Source organism: Cricetulus griseus, chromosome 8 (genome assembly GCF_003668045.3).
Source record: "Cricetulus griseus strain 17A/GY chromosome 8, alternate assembly CriGri-PICRH-1.0, whole genome shotgun sequence".
NCBI lineage: Eukaryota > Metazoa > Chordata > Mammalia > Rodentia > Cricetidae > Cricetulus > Cricetulus griseus.
In genome coordinates, this window is record NC_048601.1 from 92,658,446 (window position 1) to 92,666,719 (window position 8,274).

Here is an 8,274-nt window from a genome sequence, read left to right on the forward strand (position 1 = left end):
TCCCTCAACTGAGGTTTCCTCTTCCCAGAGGACTCTAGCTTGTGTCAAGTTGACACAAAACTAACCAGCACATTGTGGTTTCTAATTGAAGAACTTCTGACAATAAAATCAAAGATTGGACATGGACAGAAATAGTTGGTCTTCATTGGGTGCAAGTTAAATAAATAATTATCTGAAGTAATCCTGGGCTCTGAAAGAAGGAAAATGTATATGAATTTTGAGTAATCATCAAGAAACACATTTCTTTTATTTGGGCATGCGTCAGGACTCAGAAGCTCCAAAACAGCAGAGTCTTGTGTGTCTTTCACCAGTTCTCCCTCAATGGGACAATCATACATAACTATAACACAGAGACACAGTTAGGAATCGGACACTTGTACAAGACTATTAATTCAGAGACTTCATTTGCATTCTAAAATACTTTTAAATGAAAAGAGAGACAAGATAGTGTATATAGTATGTATCTTACTTGTCTGTTTTAAAAGCAAGGGAGAGAGAGATTGAGCTCTTATTCATTTCCATATGCCCAGACTACATCTGGAAAGAAATATGAGAAGTAGACACAGGGCTTCCTCCAGTAAGAATTGGGCAGAAGGTGTAGAGGAGACAGAATTTTAAACACATGTTATTATGATCCAATTAATTTCTTTATTTATTTAAAAGATAATAAGGGGGAGCTGGAAAGATGGCTCAGAGGTTAAGAGCACTGGCTGCTCTTCCTAGAGGTCCTGAGTTCAAGTCCCAGACACCACAAGTTGGCTCACAACCATCTATAAAGAAATCTGGTGCCCTCTTCTGGTATGCTGACATGCAGGCGGAATACTGTATACATAATAAACATATCTTTAAAAAAAAAAGCCTGGTCTACAAGGGCTAGTTCCAGGACGGCTCCAAAGCCACAGAGAAACCCTGTCTCGAAAAACCAAAATAATAATAATAATAATAATAATAATAATAATAATAATAATAATGTTTTTATATACTCAGACAAATAAATTCTTGATATATTTTTGACTTAAAATGTGAGATAAATATGTATATATGCGCACCATTTAAAAAGGGGGTGTGTTGAAATTTATGTGTGCCTTTTCTTTAAATGCAAACGCCTCTAGAAGAATATTTAAGAACACTGGCACAGAGACAGAATCGGGAAGGTGAACTTCCACTATGAAGGGTATGTGCCCTTTCATACCTTCTAAACGTAAATTGCATGATTTTATTTCTGTTAGGTTCAAAGCTCCAACCCCCAATTAAAAAAAATCAGTGCTGATGACATTGCCCTAAACAGAAGGACTTTGGCCAGGTGAGCAGAAGGATTGCTTGATCCCCAGTTAATCTTCATTTCAGCCCGTGGAGCAGTCTAGTTAGGTAGTTTTTCTGTCCATTCTTTATAATTTTTGTTTCAAGAAAGAAAAGAAAATTGGAAGGGGGTGGGGAATCTACCTACGCGCTAAAAATGCTTTCACTGTTCACATTCTTTTTTTCCTCCCAAAATATTTGGCAGGTTTGCAACTGCTCTCTAGCTGGAACCCAATTCTTTTTTTAACTCAACAGTTTTGCTGTTTGTCTTGTTTCTTATAACTTAGTCTCATGATTTCCTGCAGTTTTCTGTTCTACTCAAGTACTCTCCTGTGATCTCTCTCTCCCTCCCCCCCTCTAATATTCATGCTCTGTCTTCTGTTTTCCAAACCTTCAAAAAAATCAGCTAGGGACCTGGGGGGAGTAGAGGCAATTGGGGCGCCCCTCAGTGGTAAACTCACTTAACTTAGCTTGGGAGAAATCAGCTGTCCCTCAGCTCCTGCCTGTGAAGGTTAGCCTCAACTCTCAACCCTCTATGGCTCTTCTTTTGAATTCCTGTAACAATGCATAGTCTGTGCTACACCTGGACCCACTCCCTTTAGTGTTGTTAGGAGAATGTGTGCTCTGTCTCCAAACAAATGACCAAATTCTTTTCAACTATGGCTGAGTATGACAGTCTTCTGAAACTCCTTTTTCCTAATGTAGTCATATGTTTGGTTGATGTCCTGGTCATGCTTTGTTTTATTTTTTGGTTTTTTGAGACAGGGTCTCATGAAGCCCAGGCTGGCCTTGCGTTTGCTGTGTAGTATAGCCTAGGATGAACTTGACTCCTGATCCTACTACCTCAGCCTCCTGAGTGCTGGGTTACAGATGTACATGATGTGCCTAACTGCACAGATGCTTGTTGCTTGTTTTTGTTTGTTTGTTTTGCTTTGTTTTCTTACCTTTTGTTTTTTTCATGTTTGAGTCAGGATCTCCCTGTGTAGCACTGAGTAGCATATAACTTGATATGTAAACCAGGCTGGCCTTCAATTCATAGAGATGTGTCTATTTCTGCCTCTGCCCCCTGAATGCTAGGATTAAAGATGTGATCCACCCGGCGAGGCTGCAATGGAGAGATTAGTCAGTCTCTTTGTTAAAATTTTATTTCATGCATATACTTGCTTAACAATTCTAGGCCGCAATTCTAAGCAAGAAATCGTTACTCAAAAGCACCCTAGCAGAACAAAAGAGACTAATATAAGAATTAAAACCCAGGAAAGCACATGGCATTCTACTACTGTATATTTTTAAGCAGAATATTTTTGAGAAACAAGATGCATAAAAATTTTTCCCTTTTTCGTTTGGCTGCATTTTAGAAACAGGGCACTGTTTGCTTGGTAACCATGGTGAACTAATTAGCTTCTCTGGTGTATTATCAACCAATTCTCAAGGACCTTACTTTGAGTCAATTGCAGGATTCTATTCAAATCTTGGCACTTCTGTTTTCTAAACCTTTTTTTTTTTCATTGCATTGTACTAACAATAGGATGTATTCTTTGAGGACAAATGCAGTGGGGCAGGAGAGACAGAGAGAAAGATAGGGGACATGGGAAGAGAAAGGAGCTCCTCTCTCTGGTGTCTGGCTCAAGTCTCCTACCAGGTGAGCAAAGAATTCCATAGCTGTTAGCAGGATTTGTTGTGAAGGCAGCCTACACAGAGACAATATTCCTTTTATAGGGAACTAGTTTCAATAAGAATGTTGGAACAATGACCATGCTTAAGGCTTAGGCATATATGGCCTTACTCCTTTCCCAGATGTGAACCCGAAGTTTTCTGGGAATCTCACACAAAAAGAGTCTACAACTTTGTTTATAGTAAAAATGTATCTTAACTCCCTGTGACACCCTTGTAACCGAGAGCCTTACCTTAATCACCTGCAGTCCTCGCCAGTGCACCTTGGGAAACGCCCTTTGAGCTCACTGAGTTCCTTAGCAACCTTTGAGAATAACTCCAGAAGCCAGGGAAAGTATCTGTATGGATATTGTGAGGACACTGAAGTCTCTTGGGAATTCTACATCTATGCTTTGGGTGTGTCATATGCCATTATTTGTATGTTGAATATTTCATTTTCTTCCTTACTTTTGAGTGTGGGTATGATAGGTGGAGTTAGTGCCAAGTAAGCTCTCCATAGAAGTTTTAGAATTGGAGGAAAAAAGTCTGTAAAATTTGGTTCCTTGAAAGTAGTAAAAATAAAAAGGCAAACTACAAAGAACGACAGATACGACGTTTGTTACATGTGTGAATCACTGTTAGGTGATGCCACGTAACTTTCCACTCTGTAGAGGTCAAGAGTGAGACTGTTAGCTCAGTGAATTGCACTCAGTTAGGCAGGTTCAGGCTCAGGAGTTGTGTTTACAGTAAATGATGGCGGCAGGAATCATTTCCTCTTCTGCACATGAGGAAGAACCCAAGAGGTTAAGTGACTTTACTGTGATGACACAGCTAAGTTGAGGGCCAGGAATGTGCAAACATTCCTTTTGAAAACCATTTGACCCAGTCTTTATGCTTCATTTTATCTTTATGTTATTTTTTCCAAAATTAGTCACATGGAGAATAATATATTTGTATTGAAAGCCCCCCGGAGGCTCAGGCCCCCAGGATCTCGATCCAGGACTGCAACGACCCCAATCACCAGGTGGAGGCAAAAGCTTGATGCAAACAGCAAGAAGCTATACTGCAGTTGATTAACGAGCTAACCCCATGTTAGCTTGGGCCTTTCATCTATCCACGATGGCAGATGGCTAGGAAAGATGCCTAGAAGTCACGGCATAGAGATCTTATAGGGCAGCATAAGGGGAATGTCTAGGGGTACACACAGGCTCAGGATTGGTGTGCTTCCAGGCTTGCCCTGTGTTGATTGGTCAATTGGTTGTTATGGCCCATAGGCCCTTCCAGGGCGATTGCTATGCTCTGCACGTCATTGCTGTGCACTTGTCCATAAAGCACACCCAGAGCTGTAAAGCATAGCGCCACCAGCTAACTTCTGATGGGTTCCTAGCCACGAGGCAGGCATCTGACCTCCTAGAGACCAAGACAAGGTCAGAGCAAGCACATGCTAGGCTGTTATGGCTGCCGAAATGGGGAGCTCTTCAACTCTAACTAGATTGTAAAACCTTTAAGTGTGGACTGGACCTTAGTGACCCAGAGCACAGGTTGCTAAAAAGCCTCCATACTCAATCCTCCAGAATAAATAATAAATAAACCATAACTAATGGCCGGGCGGTGGTGGCGCACACCTTTAATCCCAGAACTCCTGAAACAGAGGCAGGTGGATCTATGTGAGTTTGAGACCAGCCTGGTCTACAAGAGCTAGTTTCAGGACGGCCTCCAAAGCCACAAAGAAACCCTGTCTTGAAAAACAAACAAAAAACAAAACAAAAAAACATGACTAACAAGTACAATGCTAAGATTAGTTAAGTACTTTGTTCTTTGCGAAGTTTCTCTCTTACAATGCTAGCTCTCTTTTGATTCAGTTAATTTTCTTTGTTGATTCCAAAAAGAACAAAGGAAAGTATTTTTTACTTAGTCACTATTGTCTTTCAGGATGTCATCTCTCATCCTTCACTGACTATGATATTACAACATGTTCAACACTCATGTTTGTGGAAACATCTCATAAACAGTAGCTACTTTGATTCCTCACAGTAATTCTGAAAATTATGCTTATTTTCATAAGACAGTTTAGCAAGATCTATAGCCAGCCCAGTGGTGCAGGCCCAATACTTGGGAAACTAAAGAATATGACTATAAATTCAAGGCTGGCTGAGACAACTTAATACAATCTTTTGTCAAAATAAAAAAGGACTAGGGAATCTGGGTGGTGGTGGCACACACCTTTAGTTCCAGCACTTGGGAGTCAGAGGCAGGTGGATCTCTGTGAGTTCAAGGCTAGCCTGGTCTATAGAGGGAGGTCCAGGACACGCTCCAAAGCTACACAGAGAAAACCTGTCTTGGAAAAAAAAAAACAACCAACCAAACAAAAACAAAACAAGATGGCTCAGAGGTTAAGAGCACCAACTGCTCTTCCAGAGGTCCTGAGTTCAATTCCCAGCAACCACATGGTGGCTCACAACCATCTGTAATGAGATCTGGTGCCCTCTTCTGGTGTGCAGATATACATGGAAGCAGAATGTTGTATACATAACAAATAAATTAAAAAAAAAAACAAGCTGGGCAGTGGTGACACACACCTTTAATCTCAGCACTTGGGAGGCTGAGGCAGGCAGATCTCTGTGAATTCAAGGCCATTCTGGTCTACAGAATGAATGCCAGGACAGGCTCCAAAGCTACACAGAGAAACCCTTGAAAAACCAAAACCAAAGTACAGCAACAACAAAAAAGGGACTAGGGCTATAGCTTAGACACAGAACATTTTCTTAGCATTTTTGAGGCCATGAGTTTAAACCCCGTGCCCTCTCCCCCAGTGTTTCAGTTGCTTTGCTCATTGCTCTGACAAGGGCAATTTAAGGACAAAAAAGAGTTCATTTGGGATCAGTTTGAATATAGTCTATCATGGTCTGGAAGTCATAGTAGCAGGAGCATGAGAGAGCTGCTCATATCTCCTCCCTAGACAGAGGACAGAGGTTAATGCTGTTGATCATCTCGTCTTTCTACAAAGTCTGGGACCCCAGCCTATGAGATGGCGCCACCACTTTCAGCTGAGTCTTAAATCCTCAGTTTCTGGAAGCACCCTCAAAGACTCACCAATAGTGTTTGTCCACAGAGATTCTACATCCAGTCAAGTTGACCATAAAGATTAACCATCACACAAAAATGCATTTCCAGGAGGAACCCTTGGTAACTCCCTGGAGGCATTTGAAAAGAGGAGGGACAACAGTAGGACTCTTATCAGAAGACTGAAGATACTAAGGGTGGAGACCACAGATAGGAAGGGCACCTAGCTTCTGGCTATTGTAATGTCGTACTCCACGAGACCTGAACCTAGAGGACACATCAAATGCACACAATCGCATTGAAAATTCTAACATTTCTCCTTTAGCAGAAATATCTAAGGAGCATAACTACCAAGCTTCGGGCTCTACAGCATTGCCTCCTTTAAGTAGAAATCACTGTTGACATTGGATAACATCACTTTATGGTTGTCAAGGAGTGAAACTATTCCCTGGGTAAATGGAACAAACTCAGGACTAGGCCATCACCCCATTACCCTTATCTTTCAGCTTAAAACACAGGTTCTGTTGATTTTTTTTCTCACATTTATCCTTCTCTCCAGCTTGAGTGACACTGGTTCTTCAAAGTTTCTTGACTTTCCTAGGCAATGTTAAGTTTCTTCATTGCCTTTCTATGCATAATCTTATTGTCAGACCATATATACATTTAATTGGAATAAGCTATTTAGTCCCTTCTTAACCACTCAATGATGAAAGAAAAGTGGCTCTTTAGAAAGTAATCTTGAGGGATGGAGAGATGGCTCAGAGGTAAAGAGCTCTGGCTGTTCTTCCAGAGGTCCTGACTTCAATTCCTAACAACCACATGGTGGCTCACAACCATCTGTAATGAGATCTGGCTCCCTCTTCTGGCCTGCAGGCATACATGCAGACAAAACACTGTACTAAAATTAGAAAGTAATCTTGGGCCAGGGTGTAGCTCAATGGTATACAGTACATGCTTCCTAAGTGCAAGGCTCTGGATTTCATTCCTGCACTAAAACTAATAAACAAACAAGCAAATAAACACAAAAATATGCTACCATACAGTAAGGCTCAATGAGGGTTTGAGAAAGGAAAATGACCTCAGTTCTGATGGACCTGAGGGGCCACAGGCCAGACTCACTGCATTATCAATCAAGCATTTGAATAGAAGATGACAAAGTGTATGCAGAGGAAGTCAGCTAACAAGGAGCTATATAAAGATTTAAAACACGCTCTCTCTCTTCTGCAGCCGAGCAAGATGCCCAAGGGAAAGAAGGCCAAGGGGAAGAAGGTGGCCCAGGCCCCCGCCTTCGTGAAGAAACAGGAGGCCAAGAAGGTGGTGAACCCTTTGTTTGAGAAGAGGCCTAAGAACTTCAGCATTGGGCAGGACATCCAGCCCAAACGAGACCTCACACGCTTCGTGAAATGGCCTCGATACATTCGGCTGCAGCGGCAAAGGGCCATCCTCTATAAGTGGCTTAAAGTTCCTCCTGCCATTAACCAGTTCACCCAGGCCCTGGACTGGCAAACAGCTACCCGGCTGCTCAAGCTTGCCCACAAGTACAGGCCAGAGACAAAGCAGGAGAAGAAGCAAAGACTGTTGGCCCGTGCTGAGAAGAAGGCTGCTGGCAAAGGGGATGTCCCAACTAAGAGGCCACCTGTTCTTCGAGCAGGAGTCAACACAGTCACCACCTTGGTGGAGAACAAGAAGGCTCAGCTGGTGGTAATCGCCCACGATGTAGACCCCATTGAGCTGGTAGTCTTCCTGGAAGACTGGAAGCTGGAAGCTGGGGGTCCCCTACTGCATCATCAAGGGAAAAGCCAGGCTGGGACGACTGGTCCACAGGAAAACATGTACCACCATTGCCTTCACACAGGTTAACTCGGAAGACAAGGGTGCTCTGGCTAAGCTGGTGGAAGCTATTAGGACCAATTACAATGACAGATATGATGAGATGTGACGCCACTGGGGGGCAATGTCCTGGGTCCTAAATCTGTGGCTCGAATTGCCAAGCTGGAAAAGGCAAAGGCTAAAGAACTCGCTATTAAACTGGGTTAAATGTACACTCACCGCTAAGTTTTCTGTACATAAATACAAACATATCTTCCAAAAAAAAAAAAGATTTAAAACACTGGAGCTAAATAGTGGCACTTACACCCTGGCAGTAACTAACAGCTATCTAGATGTACTCAAGGCCTGCTCAACAGGAAGGAAGCAGTGCTTGGTACTGGAAACCTAGCCAGCTAGAGGCTAGTGGGGTCACGGATCTTAATGAGAACC

General features: G+C 42.3%; 1 pseudogene; it reads left to right on the forward strand.

Moving 5' to 3' along the window:
- The first annotated feature begins 7,245 nt into the window (after window positions 1-7,245).
- On the forward strand, window positions 7,246-8,067 carry LOC100761000 (annotated as a pseudogene).
- The last annotated feature ends 207 nt before the right edge of the window (window positions 8,068-8,274 follow it).